Here is a 12,315-nt window from a genome sequence, read left to right on the forward strand (position 1 = left end):
TATCACCTCCTCTTTGCCAGTGAGCTACTTGGGGCATAGAGGCTAGAATCAGGCAGGCTGATAACAGAGCCTCTGTTCTTAACTCACAAAGATGCCTCAGCAGCAGGAGTTCGGGATCAGCTTCCTAGGCAGATCCTTTGAGACTCTGCTACGATGACTTCTAGTCCCTCTCTCCTAAGTTCAAGTTATTGGGGAAAACCACTAAATTTGACCAACTCTGAATAACAGTGGTAGAGCCCAGTGGCAGAAAACATGGCCCTTGGGGGCCCACCCTGCATATTGGGACCTGAGAAGGAAGGATAGAATCTTGAGACTATCCTACATCCCTAAACTTGTGTCTCCCACCTCTGTGTTTAGATTTCTAATGCACAAAGGATGGTTTCCAAAGTGTGGTCACTGGGCCAGGTACACCAGCTTCATGTGGGAACTTGAGAGAAAATTCATATTCATCTGCCCCATCCCAGACCTAATTAATCTGAAACTCTGGGGGTGGAGGGAGTGGTTTTGATCCAGAGGTCTTAGTGTTTAGGATGTATTCGACTTTGCATTTTGTGTCCCTGGATTTTGAAAATAGAGTCTCCCTTAAGGCATACTCAGAGCCTTTGCTTTAATAGATGTGCTCTTCGGTTGCATTTGTTTAGCAGGAGGTCAGCTCTGCTGGTTGCTCTGTTCCTTCCCTTTCCCTCCTGGCAGGAGGCTGACAATATTTGCTCAATAAGAACAAAACTTAAACCAGAGCCCAATGGTCTGCTTAAATTCTATTAAGAAAACTACGTAGATCAGAAAATGTTAAGTTACAAGGAATAGAAGCAAAGAACTTGAAGTCTGTGAAGCCTTGAAGGAATTTTTTCACTCATGTATCTGAAAACTCCAGGAATTATCTAATTTCAGGTACGGTTGGATCAAGGTGCTCAAATGATGTCACAACTGACTCTCTCTTCCCCACCCCCACCCCCCATCTCTCTCATTCTGGTTTCCTTTTGTGTGGTTTTTGTTTTTCAGACAGATTCCCTCCACATGAAGATTCCCCAGAAGCTCCTGGCTTAAATGCACCCCCAGGTTGCGATCTCAAAGAGAGAGAAATCATTATTCTGCCATTATTCACAGTGAACTCCTCCCCAGAGATCTCTAGCTGGCCCTGTTTGGATTGTGTGACTTTTCCCGAGCCCATCACTGTCTCTAGGAGCTATGCCTGCTGTGAGGTGGACGTGGGGCCTCCTTCCTGACGTCTCTGCTCTGGAGGTAAGTGAGAGCCCCTGCTGTGTGCCTGAATGTTCAAAACCTTTTCTGGTGCAGGGTGATGGGAAGCCCCAATATGTATCATTTTACTAATTTCTGTGGTGTAGTGATTCCCACCTGGCCGATTGCAAGCTCTCAACATGTTGTCCCTGATACTGAACATCAGCCTCTGTGCCCTTGGCACCAAACTGAATCTCAGAGACAGGGTTTGGATGAAGTAGAAAAGAACAGCTGTATTGCCTTGCTAGGCAAAAGGGTCCATAGCTGCCTAATGCCCTCAAAACGGTGTCCCAACCTGGAGGGGATTTGTGAGGAGTCTTAGAGTCAAGGGGTGGAGTTGCTGATAAGGATCAGGGTGCGTGCAGGGCCTGCATTTCTTCAGTCTAGAGAGCATCTGCCATCATCTGCTCCTGTGGTTCTCGAGGTTATCGAATTGTGACCTTCTCTCTGGAATGGAGTGCTTCACCAAGTAGTTAACATCTTCCCTTTGGTGGGAGTTTCAGTTCTGCAGAAGAGCTTGAAGATCTTGCGGTGTATATGCCTTGAGGGGGAACAAGGACTCTGCCTCGAGCCTGCGGTACTGTTTCTTGACTTGTCCTCCCTGTCTCCACATCCTCTTCCTTCCCTGATTAGCAGCTGTTTGAATCTGCCCTTTGGAACTCAGGAAAGGTCATGGAGGCTGAAGGAAGCCTGTTTTCTACAAACAAGAAATAGGAGACACAGAAAAACTTTCGTGTCCAGGAGCCCCGCAGGGTCCTGCTCGGTGTCATCCCTAAGGTGGAGGCTGGAAGAAATGCACTCCCTTCTAGAGCGTCTCTGGGCTGATACAATCCCAAGAGCATAGATATTGTAAAGGAGAATAAAATAATTAGGAAGTGATGAGGTTTTGGAAGTCATTGCTTTTTTTTTTCTGTAATTTGTTTAATTGTAAATTTATGTAACATATATTTATTTATATATTTTTGGCTGTGAAAGTGAAAGTGAAGTCGCTCAGCTGTGTCTGACTCTTTGCCACCCCATGGACTGTAGCCTACCAGGTTCCTCTGTCCATGGGATTTTCCAGGCAAGAGTACTGATGTGGGTTGCCATTTCCTTCTCCAGGGGATCTTCCCAACCCAGGGATCGAACCCGGGTCTTCCACATTGTAGGCAGACCGTCTGAGCCTCCAGGGAAGTCTTTTTGGCTGTACTGGGTCTTTGTTGCTCCTCGGGCTTTCTTCTAGTTGCAGAGAGCAGGGGCGCTCTCTAGTTGCGGTGCACAGGCTTCTCCTTGTGGTGGCTTCTCTTGTTGTGGACCGCGGGCTCTGGGGCGTGCAGGCTTCGGTAGCTGCAGCTCGCAGGCTCTAGCGCACAGCCTCAATAGTTGTGGTTCACCGGCTTAGCTGCTCTGCGGCCTGTGGGATCTCCCCGGATCAGAGATCGGACCCGTGTCTCCTGCGCTGGCAGGCAGTCTTTACCACTGAGCCACCAGGAAGCCCCTAACTTGGCTTTTAAATAATGGCTATGTTTTGAATTTAGCTCACAAAATTCCTGAAAATGTTATAGCCCCCTCTCTCATCTAGGATAAGCAAGGTCCAGCACACCCCCTGTCAGAACTCAGGAGGGAAGAATGAGTTCTAAGTGTGTGCAGCTTAGGGGACCATAGGTGGCAGTAGGAAGCTGCTGCCTCAGTCCAGGCAAGACGTGATGGAGGCCTCAACTTGAGCATGGCCCTGGGGAGGGCAAGGAATTTGAGCCAGAGCACTGACCCAGTGCTCTAACTGTTAGCTGGGAGAGCAGAAGACAGTGATCTGTATGCTTGTGAAGTGTTAAATATCATTTGAGTATGAATGTACTCTGCATTCCAATAAATTTAGCACATTTCTTGGGAAAAGCTACTTAACAATAAGAACTAAAGAAACTATTTTATACCAAAAGTCAGATCCACTCCAACCCCTACTATGCTGCATAAAAAATTTCATTGTACATTTGTGTACTGTAGGATTTGGAGGTGGAAAAAGAATGAAGCATTATTTTGCTGGGGATATTTTAAGTAGATAAAGTTGAGCGAGTTTGTGGCTTAAAAAAAAATCAATGCACGCATAGTAGGTGGTATATCTTGGTAAATACGGGACCGCTTGGCAATGATTTATTGTCTGCTAGATACCTGGTAAGGTCAACATTTAGAAAGTAAATCCATTTTAGAGGCTGTAATCAAAGAAAACCCCCAGGGCAGCTTGCTTAAAACAGAATATTAATGTATCAAAGCTATGTTACTTTCCTCTTGAATTGGTTGAAGCCAACAGATCATTTCTTCTATGGAGATTGGGTCACCTTTTCATCTGGAGAACAAAGTGGTCAGACAGGGACCGACCTAAGGTATGAACTCAAAAAGGACACCCAGTGTTTCCGCCAGAAGCAACATGGCTCCAGCTAAATAATGTTCTCATGATCTCTATTAAAGAGAAGTTGAAGGACAAAATAATCTTTAGTGCCTTTGAGAAACTGTTGAAAGTCTTTCTAATGTCAGTCAAAAGCACTACAATGTACATCACTATCCACCACCAGCAAATACCCTTCTGATGCACTCTAGAACTATCTTTATAAAGTGGAACCTTCCTGGGAATATGGAAATATGCCATCAACATCTAACAGGTAAATGACTGAATTTTTAAAAAGCAACTGGTCCATCTCTCTTTAGATCTTCTTTCTAACAAGTTAATAAATTAGTGTCAATTTTCTATTTTCAGTTTTGGCTTTGGGGTTCCAGTAAATTCTGCTTCTAAAGCAACCTAGTCAGATATTAGTGCTAGTTTATGTTTATGATAACGACTTTCCTTGGTTGTCACTGGCTGGGTACCAGGCAATGTGTTAGAGCTTTAGAAGTATGTTGTCTGTGACATACAGGACATATTTCATATCTGAAGTCACTGAGTCTCAGAGAAGCTAGGTAACTCCCCAAATCAAGAGGCGATGGATTTGGGCTTTGAACCTCCATGCTTTACCCTCAAATTTGTCATCTTAATTACTACCTTATATTAATTGCCCTATAAAGTATAGAATAATGCTGCTGCTGCTGCCAAGTCACTTCAGTCGTGTCCGACTCTGTGTGACCCCGTAGACGGCAGCCCACCAGGCTCCCCCGTCCCTGGGATTCTCCAGGCAAGAACACTGGAGTGGGTTGCCATTTCCTTCTCCAATGCAGGAAAGTGAAAAGTGAAAGTGAAGTCACTCAGTCGTGTCCGACTCTTAGCGACCCCATGGATCGCAGCCCACCAGGCCCGTCTGTCCATGGGATTTTCCAGGCAAGAGTACTGGAGTGGGGTGCCATTGCCTTCTCTGATAGAATAATGCTAATCAACACATATGGTGTATTTTGTAGTTTGCAAAATACTTTACCAAACATTGTCTAATTTGAGCATAATTCCATGAATGTGGTGATGTAGAGTTATTCTTAATCTCTGCAGGACTCATTTTAATTACTGACCTCCTTTATCCACAGAGAGAAAGTGAAATGGTTGAGTTCCAGAGTGAAGAGCATGTGCATTGACACCACTCAGGGATGAGAGTGGTGTTGGTGAGTGGGGGGGTGAGATAGCGGTGGCTGTCTCTTTGTGTTTTCTCCTCATCTCTGTCAAGATGCTTGCCTTGTTTGGTATCACACCCAGATGTTAGTCTCCATCATTTGCTGGCTGCTTGCTCTAATTTTTAAAACAGTGTCCTGGGGCGTCAATTACTCTGCCTCTCATCCAATTTAATTGGGGCAGGGGTAGTTTTTTCCTATTTTATCAGAGTTGCTTTCCAGTTGTTTTAGTTTCCGCTGTGCTACGAGGTGAATCAGCTATATGTATACATATACCCCCTCTTTCTTGGACCTTCATCCCCCCCTCCAAGCCCCCATCCCACCCATCCAGGTCATCACAGAGCACCGAGCTGAGTTCCCTGCACTATACAGCCGCTTCCCACTAGCTATCTGTTTTACGCGTGGAGGGCAGAGACGGTTTTTGAGGCCAGTCTTTGGAGTTTGTTTTGAGCTCAGTAGGGCTCTTCCTAGCTCTTTTCCTGGTCCTTTCTGATGAACTAGCTGGCCTGTGGTTTGGGTTGCTGCAATTGAATACAAGAGGCTACTAGTCTCATTTTCTTATGATCAAAATCCCCATTGTTTCCAAGAGCACTCTTAGGCTTGAACTTTCCCACACTCCCTTTCAAATAGCATCATTTCATTTGGGGACTGCTTCTTCCCCCAGAAAACTCTGTGCACTGTTCCCACACTGGGGGGTGGGGGGGCAGTAACCACTGGTCTTCTCAGCTTGCCTCTCCCGATGTGTGAAGCCTCTGCCCTCTGAATGAGGAGGGGGAAGGGGCAGTTGGGACCCCAGTGTTCTTGGTTTGATGACCCCGGGTTAGAGCATCCATCCAATGAATGGGAGATGCTCAGAAGAAAGAAGCCCTGATCTCTTGATTGAACTCACCAAGAATTTAGCCTCTTCCCAGGCGATGCTAATGGTAAAGAACCCGCTTGCCAAAGCAGGAGACTTAAGAGACGTGGGTTCGATCCCTAGGTCAGGAAGGTTTCCTGGAGGAGGAAGTGGCACCCCACTCCAGTGTTCTTGCCTGGAGAATCCCATGAACAGAGAAGCCTGGTGGGCTATAGTCCATGGAGACACAAAGGGTTGGGCATGACTGAAGCGACTTAACACACATTCATTGGATTTGGAAGCATGAGAAAAGCTGGCAGCCCGCTCCTCCCAGTGCCCTGTGCCCCTTGTTTAGGAACTGAGGGGAGAGGAAGCCCTCTTCTTGGCCACGGCTGCCCAGAGTGGATGAGGGGGTGGGGGGCCGAGCTGGGTGGGCAGAAGGGCAGGGTTGCGACTCAGATGCCACAGATTCTCAATGTCTTAGCAAGTTGCAGCAGATTTTCTCTACTGAACAAGTGTTTCATTTGCTACGTGCCTTTAGGACAATTTTCAGAGACTTTAAATAATTGTTTGTTTTCAAATAGATTTCACAAGTTAGACTTGTTTCATTGAGAAGTGGGTCTGCAGAGCTCCTCACAGTACTATCCCAGGAGGGAACTCCTCTCTAATATTGCCATGTTCATTTTACAGATGAGACATGTGAGGCACAGAGAGGTTAAGTGACTTGCCTGCGGTTGCACAGTAGATGCCAAAGCTGGTCTATCTACAAAACCATGCTGTCTGACTCCTGAGTCTGCACTGGGCTGAAAGGAAGGAGGTTTCTGCAGGAGATGGCACGCCCATGTCTTCAGATGGAGGAGAGGTTCAGGAGTAATTCTTGAGAACTGTAATAAGAACATCGATGCCCAGACAGACACATTTGTGTGCTGAGGCCTGTGCCACTCACGCCGACTTTCTCTGATCAGCCCCAGGGCATCCTCAGGGGAGCGTGCATGTCCCTTCCTGGCAGGCAGTGAAAGTGGATTCTGCCTAAGCCAGTACTCCTGTGCCTCTGCCTGATGACAGGCACCTCACAGGGATCTCAGGTGCTTCTCTTTAATTGACATCTTTGTCTCTGCAGTCAGGGATCTGGGCTGAACAGAAGGTGGTTTGGTACAGATCTTTCAGGCAGGCCCTAACTGGCAGTCTCCTCCTGAGATGCCTCCCTCCCAAGCCACCTCCCAGGGCCTGCCCTGGACTGCCTCATCATCAGAAATGTCCCAACCTGTGCCTTCCTCCCTCCTCCCGGTTCACAGCCTCCTCAGCAGTGAGCTTGCAGATCTGGGGCTGTAATGTGATGTGCTTGTGCAGCATGTGATGCGATGTGCAGTAGTACCCTCCTGCAAACCCCAGATTCCCCGATGAAAGGAGGCCAGTGCTGAGAATTCAAACCATAGTGACTGCTAGAAAAGTCTTTTGGGGCGGGGGCAGGATCTGTGGCCTCTGCCTGTCTCCCCGTGCATATTGCCTGTTTTATAGAGGCCTAGATGTCGTCTCAGCAATGCGTCCAAGGCTGAACTCTTGATCTTCAGCTCCAACCCTGTTCTTCCTACTGTCTCCCCTTCTTCCTCTTAACACCCTTCTCTCCTTGCCACTTGCATCCAGTCCATCAACAAGTCTTCAAATCTGCTCCTTCCCTTCAGCTCCAGTGCTGCCTTTATCACAGGCTACCACCATCTTACATCTAGACCAGAAGTCCCCAGACTTTTTGGCACCAGAGACTGATTGCATGGGAGATGATTTTCCCACGAACTGGGGTGATGGTTTGGGGATGATTCAAGCATATTACATTTACTGTGCACTTTATTTCTAATATAATGCTGCCACTGATCTGACAGGAGGTACCGTTCTGCAGCCTGGAGGTTGATCTAGACCACCCAGTAGCCAGCTAAGTGATCCCCACAAGTGTGTTCTTGCCCCTCCCCAGCCGCTGATCATTCTATGTGCTTTCCGAAGCACATAGAACACAATCTCAGCTTCTTATCATGTCTTGAAAGGCCTGTGGCCTCCAGGCCCTGGCCTCCCCTGCAGCCTGGGCTGGTCCCCCTCTTCCTTGCTTTCCCCATCTTGCTTTCTTCTGCCCACACTGGCCTTATTTTTAGTTCCTCTGCCAAGACCTTTGCATGTATGTTCCTTCTCAGTCACTGCGCTGTCCCTTCTCTTTCCCAGCCTCATTAATGCTCTCCTGCCAGGGGATCTTGAGTTTGAACATCAAATGCTTTTTTTGCTTTCTAATTAAAACTGCTTTGTGGCTGTAGTTAATAAGCTCGGTGTCCTTCTACCATTTATCTCCAGGGTTGGTACCCGAGCTGTCTGAGATGTTTCAGACATCCAGCTGGTCAAGTCATACATCGGTAGGAGCCGTGGAACACACAGGGCTTTAGTGCCCTCTGATATGAGCTTGAAATGGTCCCTTAAGGAGCTGGAAATTGCTCCTTCACAGGTCCGAATTTAGCAGCAGCCTTTGACCTGTGCTTCTGGAACGTCTTAAAGCATCTAAAGTTTTCATCAACTACATCAGCACCTTTCTTGCAGCTGTGCTTTCAGGGCTGGACTGAGGCCACCCATCATATTTTCAGGTTTCTATTCTCATACTCATTAACTTTTCCATGAGGGCTTCTAGAGTTTTTAATGATCAAATGCATTATACTTGTGGGGAAATCAGGTTACCTTCTCAATGAGGCGAAAAGACAGAGCCGATTGCTTATGGAGCTGTTTGCCACGTGGATCAGCTCTATCAGCAACAGCCCGTGTTGGGAGGTGGGGGACAGAGTCTGGGAAGGACTCTGTCTCAAGTATTCCCCCACTGATGCTGGAAAGACTGCCATTGAATAATTCCTCCTGTGAGATGCACTGTTTGCTCCAGGGGCATTCTTCTTTTTCTTTTTTATTTTAATCTTATGCAAATGTTTCTTTGAGTGATAATCGAGTTTCAGAATTCTGTGCTTCCTTTTGGAGTGAGTTGGGAAGGTGAGGGCAGAGCTGTGAGTGTTGGGGGTCCTTAAGGATGGAGACTGTGGTTGGGAGATCACCCTGAGGGGTGCGAGACTCTTCTACAGCTTTTCTGACCCCCACTGTTCTACTTTATCTAGGGTCAGCCTGCTTATATAATCATAGTGGCCTGGTGGTGTTTTTAGGAGATGAGAACCCAGGTAGGTGTTCATGCCAATCACTCACCAAGTTTAAGCATCCACTTCAGCCTTGAGATGCCTTTTGTTTCTCAGGTGAGCTGAAGGTGGACAGAGGAATTTCCACCTGTTATTTCCCAGGTCATCAAGCCAGAGATGTGATCTTCCTCTAGGAAGGCAGGCAGAACTTTGACCTTCTCTGTTGGTTTATCCTTTGCTTCTCAACTTTGGCAAGGATCCTAGATTGCCCTGAGTTGGTAGGGGGTGGGTGAGGTGACAGTATTAGAATCTCAACTTGAAAACCTTCATTAACCAAACTCAGAACACTTAAAGTGTTTGCAGACACCACCTAGTTACCTTATGTAAGTGAATTCACCCAAACCTTTGAGGTGTCGATTTATCTTTATGAGTAAAAAAGTAGTATTTACTTCATACAGGGATTGTGTAAATTAAACAAGTTAGTAGATAGTAAGGGCTTAGTAAATGTTCAACAAATGTTAACGGTACCACTCACACTGTTACTATAGCTTTTATTATATAATTTGATATCTTGTTTTTAATTTTGTTATGGATATTTCCATGTGCTTACATTTCTGGTAGTCATAATATTTGTTTTAGTTGACTATTTCTAGTCAGATTTCTCATTATTCTAAGTAAAATTTAGAAAATTATCTTAATATAAATCATAAAAGATTTAAAAATATTCTAGCGTGATGGATTATTAGAGGTAAAAATGGGTGCAGGAGTATACTGCTTTTGCCAGCTTGCCCTTCCAAACTTGAGAATATCTATCTGACTATCCTTATTCACACACACCCACACACATCCCCACACACACAAAAAAAAGCAGAAATGTTGCAAGATTGGGTCACAAAATGCTTTCCTTGTATTCTTAATGTGTATTTAATTTATAATAGTTGTAAGATATCATTCCAAAGTATATTAGTTTTATTTCTTTCTGTGACTTAGATATTTATTGTCTTTTTCTTGACTTAGAGAAATGCTTTATATATTATACATTTTATATATTTATGTTTTATACATTTTAATTCTTTGCAGTTATTTTCTCTAGCATTTTAATGATGCTTATAGAATCTTTTGTCAAGTTTTGAATTTCTGTGTGAGCAAATAAGCCAGTCTTTTTTTTTATAGTTTCTGGGATTTGTATGTTTCTTTACTCTGTCAAGGTCATAAAAGCAGTGGTCTAGAGTTTTGGCTACTGTTTTTATAGCCCATCTGAATTTTGTGCTTAGGTAGTGTGGGGTAGATATATTTTAATTTTTTTCACAGATGGATATTAGATTTCTCCAGTGACAGTTACTGAATTGTCTGTTTCGTCCCCATTGCTATGAAGAGCCAACTATGTCTGATATGAAATGGATCTACTCTTCATCTGCTGTTTAATTTCCTCATTTGTTGCCATCATTCAGTTGATAAGTCGTATCTGACTCTTTGTGACCCCATGAACTGTAGCATACCAGGCTCCGCTGTCCTCCACTATTTCCCAAGTCTGCTCAAACTCATGTCCATTGAGTCAGTGATGCCATCCAACCATCTCATCCTCTGTTGCCCCGTTTACTTTTTGTCTTTAATCTTTCCCAGCATTAGGGTCTTTTCCAATGAGTTGGCTCTTCTCATTAGGTGGCCAAAGTGTTGGAGCTTCAGCATCAGTACTTCCAATAAATATTCAGGGTTGATTTCCTTTAGGATTGACTGGTTTGATCCCCTTGTATATTTGTTTATTGCTGTCCTAGAGTTACACAGTTGTATTTTCTGTTACTTTATTAGCACATTTGGTAAGGAAATTGCTTTTAAAAGCTATTTTCTTGGAAATTCTTGGACATTTAGATGTGAATTTTAGTATTCAGTTCAGTTCAGTCGTGTCCAACTCTTTGTGACCCCATGAATCACAGCACTCCAGGCCTCCTTGTCCATCACCAACTCCCGGAGTTTACTCAAATTCATGTCCATCGAGTTGGTGGTGCCATCCAGCCATATCATCCTCTGTCGTCCGCTTCTCCTCCTGCCCCCAATCCCTCCCAGCATCAGGGTCTTTTGCAATGAGTCAACTCTTTGCATGAGGTGGCCAAGGTACTGGAGTTTCAACTTCAGCATCAGTCCTTCCAATGAACACCCAGGACTGATCTTCCCTAGGATGGACTGGTTGGATCTCCTTGCAGTCCAAGGGACTCGCAAGAGTCTTCTCCAACACCACAGTTCAAAAGCATCAATTTTTCAGCGCTCAGCTTTCTTCACAGTCCAACTCTCATATCCATACATGACCACTGGAAAAACCATAGCCTTGACTAGACGGACCTTTGTTGGCAAAGTAATATCTCTGCTTTTTAATATGCTGTCTAGGTTGGTCATAACTTTCCTTCCAAGGAATTAAGTGTCTTTTAATTTCATGGCTTCAATCACCATCTGCAGTGATTTTGGAGCCCCCAAAAATAAAGTCAGCCACTGTTTCCCCATCTATTTCCCATGAATTTTAGTATTAGCTTGATGTAATTAATTATTGGGATTTTGATTGAAATTACTTTGCGTGTATAGATAATTGTTTTTAAACTAAAATCTTAACAGCATTAAATCTTCTCATTCAGGATCATTGTAATTCTTTTCTCTAGTAAAAAAAAAAATTCTAGCTTAATCACTTTTGTTTTGTATAGATTTCCAGATAAATTTATTCCTAGATATCTGATAATTTGATTTGCTTCTGAGAATGAAATCTTTCTCCAGAATTTCTTTCTCTGCTAAAATAATTTTCTTTCTTTCTTTATTATTATTTTGGCTGTGCTGGGTCTTTGTCGCTGCCCGGGCTGCTTTCTAGCTGCGGTGCGTGGGCTTATCAGTGTGGTGGCTTGTCTTTTGCAGAGCATGGGCTCTAGGGTGTAGGCTTCAGTAGTTGTAGTGCATGGGCTTCGTTGCTCCGAGGCACGTGGAATCTTCCCAAATCAGGGATTGAAGCTCTTGTCCCCTTCATTGCAAGGCAGACTCTTAAATACTGGACCACCAGAGAAGCCCACCATAATTTTGAGTTATTTTTCTAGTGACTCCACTGGCCTTGGATATGGCCACTTTCTGAAGTGTCCTCTAGTTCTAATCCTTGTAATTAATTCTCATATTAGTTGATTTCATTGGATTTTCTAAGTTGATGAGCATATTGTCTTCATTATGACATCTGCTCTTTTTTCCAATACTGTTTCACCCCTTAATTCTTCTTGCATTGGCAAGGACTTCAAGTATGATACTGACTAATATGGCCAATGGTGGGTGTCTTTCTCTGATTGCTGATTTAATTAGATTTTCTCCAAAGGTGTTTTTTTTTTTTTTCCCCTGGTCATGAGGCACAGCTTCTGGGGATCTTAGATTCTTTGGAGTTGGGTCCAGCCATGTTGTTAGTTTGGGCCAATGAGTTGGAAGTGGAACTAATGTCACAATTCTGGGCCAAGAATTTTATTGTTACAGCAACATATTCAGGGCTATTTCTTTCTACCTCTGACTTCCTGACCA

The sequence above is a fragment of the Odocoileus virginianus genome, chromosome 7 (assembly GCF_023699985.2).
Source record: "Odocoileus virginianus isolate 20LAN1187 ecotype Illinois chromosome 7, Ovbor_1.2, whole genome shotgun sequence".
Taxonomy (NCBI): domain Eukaryota; kingdom Metazoa; phylum Chordata; class Mammalia; order Artiodactyla; family Cervidae; genus Odocoileus; species Odocoileus virginianus.